General features: G+C 31.8%; 1 long non-coding RNA gene across 6 annotated transcripts; it reads left to right on the plus strand.

Moving 5' to 3' along the window:
* The first annotated feature begins 976 nt into the window (after positions 1–976).
* Positions 977–6,743, plus strand: LOC131626517 (uncharacterized). 6 transcript variants are annotated; one of them, XR_009291180.1, is made up of 4 exons: positions 977–2,490; positions 3,044–3,130; positions 3,215–3,504; positions 3,598–6,743. It is a non-coding gene; the product is annotated as an uncharacterized LOC131626517 (long non-coding RNA). The 6 variants fall into 6 exon arrangements; XR_009291178.1 differs by having other exon boundaries at positions 3,044–3,504; positions 3,598–3,683; positions 3,928–6,742; XR_009291182.1 differs by having other exon boundaries at positions 977–2,044; positions 2,163–2,490; positions 3,044–3,504; positions 3,598–6,741.
* Positions 6,744–7,804: the final 1,061 nt, after the last annotated feature.

The following is a 7,804-nucleotide window of genomic DNA, read 5'->3' on the forward strand; positions in this document are numbered from 1 at the left end:
TTACATAATATAATGAACAGTACGACAAATAAAATAGACGGTACACTATTTGAAAGCGACAGATACAACAAACTTTAAAAATGACGATTAATAATCCATGCTATGAACAACAGAAAATAGATGATCGGAAGTGTAACCATCGCAGGTCCGCATTTTTCAGGACTATGCAGACAGAAGAAGGACATGATCACCGTAAAAATAGTGATGACTATAAGAAAAAGTGTATCCATCCACTTTGCCATTTTTGCCGAGGAAGAAGAGAAAATAATTATGAGATAGAAGTTTGAGAAATTTGGGAGATGAGTGAAATTTGATGTGAGAATTTATGGAAAAAATGAGGAGTATTTATAGAGTGAAAAGAGAGAGATAGAGACGTTGGGAGTGGAGTGTACCGTTTGAATAGTAGTAGGATTTGAAAAAAAAGTATGGTAGGTTTTGAAAAGAAAAAGGGTATAGAATAAAGCTAGGATTTGATTTTGAAAAAAAAAAGATTTGAAAAGAAAGAAAGAGATTTTGAAAAAAATAATATAGTATAAAAATAAAAATTAGTGGGAAATAAAACCAATAATAATTTAATTGTTACCAGTATAATCTGAAACCCGGACTCCGCGCCTGCAAATTTTAATTCTGCACGAACTGCGTCAGTATTATTTATCTGAAAATAAATCTCAAATAAACAGTGTATGAAGTGATAAACAGTATTTGGCGTTTATGAAAGGATAAATTTAACAGCGAACCAAAATACTGTATAAAAAATTCTAAAAATTGAGTATTCATAAAATCAGGATATTTATGAAATAAAAATCCAAGATTGTATAAAAATCCAAATTTTTAGACAGAAGTCTGTTGACTTCTTTTTTTGAAAAAAAGAACGCGGGCGAATTTTGGGGTATAACAATAATGATCATAACACTTAGAAAATGATGGGATCTCAGAGGTCAAAAATTGGGGTGCAACACTTTATCACCATAGTGTTTTTGTGGTCATTAAACTAATTCATCACCACATTGTTTCTATGAACATACTAATATTTTCAATGATTGATAACTCTGATTTGTATTCAATCTTTGTTTGGGTTTTTGGATGAAACCGTCTTTGAGTGATGTAGTGGAGAATGATAGCCATTTTGTTGTTGATTGGGCTAAATTTATTCCATTTGATTTTGTGCTACATGTTTCGTTATTGGTTCCCGTATTATTTTATTGTCAGGTAGTTGATTGGATTGAAGTCCTAGATATAGTGACTCCAGTATGTTATCGGCCCGATGGACAGGTATTATTTTTAAAAACAATTTCAATTCAATTTGAAAAATATACTATTGATATAAAGGAAATGATTTCATTTGTATAATATGATGCATAACAGGGATGGATTGTTGGTTCTTTGGCAGGAAACTGTCGGTTATATAAAATATCATGATGCACTTCAATTTTCAAGTATTATTGTTATTTTTTTTACTTGGCTGCTGGAGATTTGATTGACAAGAAAGATATATATATATATATATATATATATATATATATATATATATATATATATATATATATATATATATATATATATATATATCGAAGAAGATTTTCTGGAAATGGAGAATGGGCGAATCGTAAGTAATGGAGAGGACGATATGATGACAACAGTTAAATGGCCAATTCTTATTTGGAAGAACACAACAAGCAAGAACATATCATAAGTACCAATATTTCAACTCTATCCAAGGAAAAACTTGTATTTGTTTGGTTATATTGATGCTAACACAAATAAACTGTGTCTTTATCAATTTGTTTCAGCGCTTGCTATGGTGTTTTGAGATTTGTCATGGAGAGTGGTGCCAAGGGATTGCGAGGTTAGTGATAAATATACAACTTTGAGCTCCTGTTTGTTATGTTGCTTTCTTTAATGACTATTTGTTGTTATTGTTGTTTCATTTGAGCATGTCATTATCAGTGGAAAAATAAGAGCTCAGAGATCTAAATCCATGAAGTTCAAAGATGGTTACATAATTTATTCTCGACTGCCAGCCAAGGACTACATTTACTCTGCAGTGAGACATGTCGTGTGTTAATGTTTGGCTTTTCAGTAACTTTGTTACTTTGTTTGCAGACCATAAAATACTTACTTTTGCAGCCTGAAATAAGAGCAACAACAATTACTTTGAACAGGTCAAGTTTCACATTTTTGGAGTTGTTAAAGCTCTGCCCAAGAGATTTTATTAGCCTTAAAATTGAAGGAATGTTAACTGAAACATGGGTTCAAGGGAAACATTGATGTTAGTGGATATTATTATCGCAATGATGACTTTTCACTCAACAATAAGTCCTCCAAGTTGTGCTGCTTCTTATAAGTGGGTTCCCCCTTAAGAACAACATACTTAATGGGAGTCTTGACTATCGCTATGACCGTCGCAGTCATATTCATGGCACTCACATGCGTGTTTGCGGAGGGTTTGGTAAAGGATTTTATCAGAAGTCAGAACTCATCATCAGATTGGTAAGTTTTACAAGAATAAATCGCAACTTCACGTTGAAAACATGGCCATTTTGTTTTAACCATTTATGCGATATATCTTCTTACATAACACCTTGCAATAAAGTATTCCTTCCTCATTTAAGTCAAAACCAATGTATTTAACCAAACAAAAAGTGTATGCACTTTTTAGGCTGCATCGCGGTCCTCTGTAGCCGCAATTCCTACTGTTAAGATTGCATCGAAGCATCTTCAATAAGATCCATCATGTCCGGTATGCCAAGATGACTTTGATTAGGGGACTGGTGCAAAACAAATGTTGTGTAAGCATATGTTTCACCCAGATTGTATTGTAGCGTGGTTGGTTCAGCATAACACCTGCCCTATTTGCTGGTTCAGCATAACACCATATACCACCCAAGCCACTAAAATTTACAAGTTTTGCTAATATCATCACCGACAGATTTGGCAAAGATGTTCTGATAGGAAACAGACCGTTGTTCATATTTTGTATGTGTTTTGCTTACACCTTTGTGCTTCATGTGTTGTTATACTCTCCCTTTTATCTTTTTGGCAGATGTAATTGGAATGGTTTATAGCATTGGATGTTTGCACACACAGTCAGGAGCAAGTTAATTTAGTGCTACGTGACCTCGGGTATATGGTATATTTACTCCCAAACAACACCGTCACTTGATTGTAAATTGACTTCAGGTTTCATACATAATATCATGTGCTCTTTTTATAGCAACAACACTGTCAACTGCACTCTTTGGGATTCGTATGCCGACCAATTCATCAAGTTTATCCAGGACTGTGTCAATGCGTCTGGTCCAACAGTGGTTTTGCTTCAATATGCAAAAGTGAAGGAAGAGAGTTAGTTATGTTGCTATTAAATGGCCGATGCTTTTAACTGCTCACACTTATGTGTTACTTGATTAATGTAGGGAAGTTTCCGATGTCCGTCACAAACACCTACAATGTTACCATGCTTCACCTTGATGCTGATTTTCTTCCAATCAAAGAGTTTATAGACAGGTATATTATGCATTCTATGTACTGTCTACATTTTTATGGTAGTTAAGTCATTATGTTGTGTGGACATTTGTTCATTGAAGAAATTTTGTGCAGCATCCCTAAAGAGGCTTTGGAGTCAAAAATCTGATACAGACCCTTAGCAGAAGATGATCCATGAAGAACGTGGTTTCTCTTACTTGGTTAGTGATGCTAATTTTGTATTGTAATTGTTTAGATAGAATTACCTTTCCTCTTGCAACAAATATGTATATGTATAGAAATATATATAACGTGCAAAACTGTGATTGTTTAAGTATCTGCATTTTAACATTCTGGCCATGTTCTTGCTTTATACATTTATATCCAAGGCATCAATTTTATTGCCCAGTCGAGTTTTAATTAAATTCTTTGGTTGATGTCCATGAACTTCTGGTTTTGGTAAAGAATGCAGACTATCATTCTTGACGGTGCTGGAGATAAGAAAGCTACTGAGGAAAGATGTCAGCAGGTTTGTTTAAATCTCCTATTCAATTTGATTTTACCATTTTCATATAGATCTAGGTTTGGTTTTTCAATGATGTTTCTTATGATTTGTTTCACGCTATGAATTTTGATTTATAGATTAAGTCTGCAGTTGAAAATTGGATTTCAAATTATGACAAGGAGAAATTGCCCATTTTTATTACACTGCTGCTGATACAAATGCAGTAACAGAGATATCACATAAATATCATGATATATGTTACCTCTAACTGAGTTGCTCATTAAGTTTTAAGTTCGTTTCTCAATCCATCCCTTATATGCTTTGTGTGCTTGCGGTAGTGTATTTTCCTGTCAAAATTCACTATCGGAAAAAGATTTCAGTAAGCCCCATGCGTTTTAAAAGCAACTATTTTTAAAATATGGTGGATATTTTCATTTCAGAGCTGTTGTCTCTACCAATAGGGCTGAGAAAAATCCTCAGCTCCTTCAATAGGAAGATGTTATTGCAACCAGTGCTGAAGAGTTTTCTTCTAATGCAAAGCTTCTATTTAGAAAACTCCATAAAATCTCCACGAAAATTAAGAAATATTTATTATGCTCAATTTTAACTGAGTTTTCTTCATTCTTTTTCCTTAATCGTATGCTCAATTTTATAGATTTCAGCAGATTGTAGTGTAAAATATTTATCCTAGGTGAATGAGGAAGAAACCTCCCTCTTTGACATGCTCTGGTTATTACTTGCAAGTCTTATATTTGTGCCAATATTTCAAAAGATCCCTGGAGGTAAGTCAGTTACCATGATTTCTGAGTGTTGAATTGAACATAATCTATTATCATAGTATAATAAAGTTGCTTGTCTAGGACTACATGTTTTAGACATATGTGGTTAAGACTGAGCCCCTTAGTTGCTTCAACGGAAATTTGATGGCAATTAGTTATAATCAATGTTTTATAAATTGGATTGGTACTTGAACTGATGAATAGAGTTTTTTTTCTTTTTAGTTTTGAGGTCTGGTGAAGGTGGAAAAGGGTTTTAAGCACATACACCTATATATTCTATGAATATATGACGTTATACAAATATGAATATTTAACACATACATATATACTTAAGATTGAAGTATCTTTGAAAGAGTACAGTAAATGTATTTACCTATACAATACATTTATATTGATGGCATAACATTCTATAATAAATAATCAAGCTTAGCAATAGATAAATACAATATTATTCTAAAGTTCTCTTCATTTGAAGGATTTAATATTTAGAATGTAATGTGATATTTAATCAACAGACACAGTTTGGCTTAGTGGCACCAACATTTTGTTTGATCCTCAGGCAAACCGTGTTCAGTTTGCATGGTTTAAACGGTTCAGAATAGTTTTCAAACACGGGTTTCTGAGGCCTTATCATACTTATCATATGTTTGTTCATTAGTGTTGATTTGTGGGTTATAATAACCTAGATAGGAAACAAGAAAAAAGAGGAAGAATACTTACTGCATTTTAGGGATGATTTAGTCATTGACAAATTGTATCATGCTTCTTAATTTCACATGTTTCTGGGAAAAGCTATTTATTGGCATGTAACATTTCTATGCCATGATGTTTTCTTATGAATCAAGGGCAATTCATTTTAGGTATGTACAATATTCTTTTAAGTTACGCTGCATTTGAACTTCAAAGTTAATAGTTAGTCATAATCATTGTCATATGTCTCATTTGTCCATGTTTAAGAATCTGCACTATCATAAAATTGTTAACTGATGATGAGCAGTGTACTTTTGAAAACTCTAAGTGTTGGCCTTTTTTTAATTTAGCGGACGGGGAGCTGAAAACTAGGTTTGTAGTCTTGTCTTTGGAATGAAAGGTGTGATTCTTGACGTGTTAATTTTAATGTCTTTGCATATGAATATTGACATATGGTTCTTTGCATATGAACATTGACAGATGGGATTAGGAAAGACACTGAAAGCTATTTCATTTTTAAGCTATTTGAAAGAGGACAAGTTGTCACATGGGCCATTTTTAAGCTATTTCAAAGATTTTTATTAGCATCTTGACATGAGAACTTATAAACTATGAAAAAGGAGATTCGATATGTGATGCTGGTTTTCTTGGTTATTGTCCTAACTTGCTCGCTTAGATATTTAGTATCTGTATAAATATTTCAGTTGAATGTACAACAACTTTTATATTTTATCTTCATTTCTATGACCTATGTATCTCTTGCAAATGGTACTTTATGATACTCCAGTTGTTTAACAAGAGCAAAGGCAACAAGTTAGACACCTAGAAGATTATCGTTATCCAAAAAGTATGTTTTACTTATTTCAATATTCAATTGATCATTTGTAAACTATTGTTATTAATTGCAGGCTACCTAAAAAACTGTCAACATATGCACTTGGATTAGCAGTATAGTTTATATAATGTAACATTTATATGGTTATCATGTTTGTGTTTGTTGGGATGAGAAAAGCGAGAGCTATATCCCAACATCCTTTATTGTAACTTAAGTTCTTTATTTATAGTTATTAGACATTTCATTTTACACTTACCGGGTTATCTTTTCTTGGATTACTCACATACAGGGACATATGTAATAATTGTGGTTGCATTCATTTTGTATTGTTTAGATTAATTTGGAATATCTATATTGATACATTCAATCTAGAAAAACTAAAACAATTTTATAATTTTTTTCATTAATTTAGAAACTTGTATAAGATTTCAAACTAGACAAAATTACTCAAGAGTGAATTTTTAGTTTTGAAAGGATGGAGACATGAATAATGTTCTATCCAAAATTAAATACTTACATTTTTTTTTTGAATAAATACTTAAAGACAAGTTATTGAATGGTAGACCATTTTAAAATATTTGTATATCAAAAAAACTATTGGCACAAACTAATTATCGCTTTTAAAAATAATAAATTTTTTGATTAAATAATTTTTTTCATTCTTATTATATTTTAGAAACAAATGCGCGTAACACACTCGTACCCGTACGAATGTACGGGTATCCCGCTAATTTTAAAAGAGAAGAAAGAAAGAGATTGAACAAAAAAACTATAAATTTTTTGTAAAATCAATTCAATGTATTTTCTGTCAACCGGTTGTCTAATATGATTTGAAACATCATTGTTATACCCAACTGCATTTTTTATTGATTTGTGAACTTATTTCTCTTTCTAGTATTTCTAAATAAAATAATATCAAAAGAATTTGCAATGCAACATCCAACTTTATTTTACATTATGATATTCAAATTCACAGCAAAGATAATTATTTGAGTTTGTAATAATTATATCTACAAAGGAACATTATAAGGGTAATTTTTGGGATGCCTCTCAATGGTTTGTCTAAGTTCTCTTTCTTGCTCTTCAAGGTTTGATGAAAGTTAGTCATAGACATCAGTCCTCAAGTGGAGGTTTTTGTGCTTTCTAAATAAAAAACATCCATCCATATCTTGTTTTGGTTAACCTTTCTAGGATTTGAATGAGATCATTGAAAACCAATTGGTTAAACTTTCCTGCAGTATATTCATTAATATACCAGTTAAGAATTTAAGAAATTGTACATGATAAAAAGCTTCTACTTTCCTGCATTCCCTATAAAAGTCCAAAAAACAAACATTGGATTATTAGACAAAAATAATTTGAAAAACCATGACTCTAAATGATGCTTCATTGACAAATTCGCTACGGCGCAAAATCAACAGATAACTATTAAATCCTATATTACGATGAATTCTTAACCCCAAATTAAACTGCATCACCATATAGAAATACTATATTCGGTTCAAAAACATAAATAAGGTAAGCTACATCATT

Source organism: Vicia villosa, unplaced genomic scaffold, assembly GCF_029867415.1.
Source record: "Vicia villosa cultivar HV-30 ecotype Madison, WI unplaced genomic scaffold, Vvil1.0 ctg.000301F_1_1_1, whole genome shotgun sequence".
Taxonomy (NCBI): domain Eukaryota; kingdom Viridiplantae; phylum Streptophyta; class Magnoliopsida; order Fabales; family Fabaceae; genus Vicia; species Vicia villosa.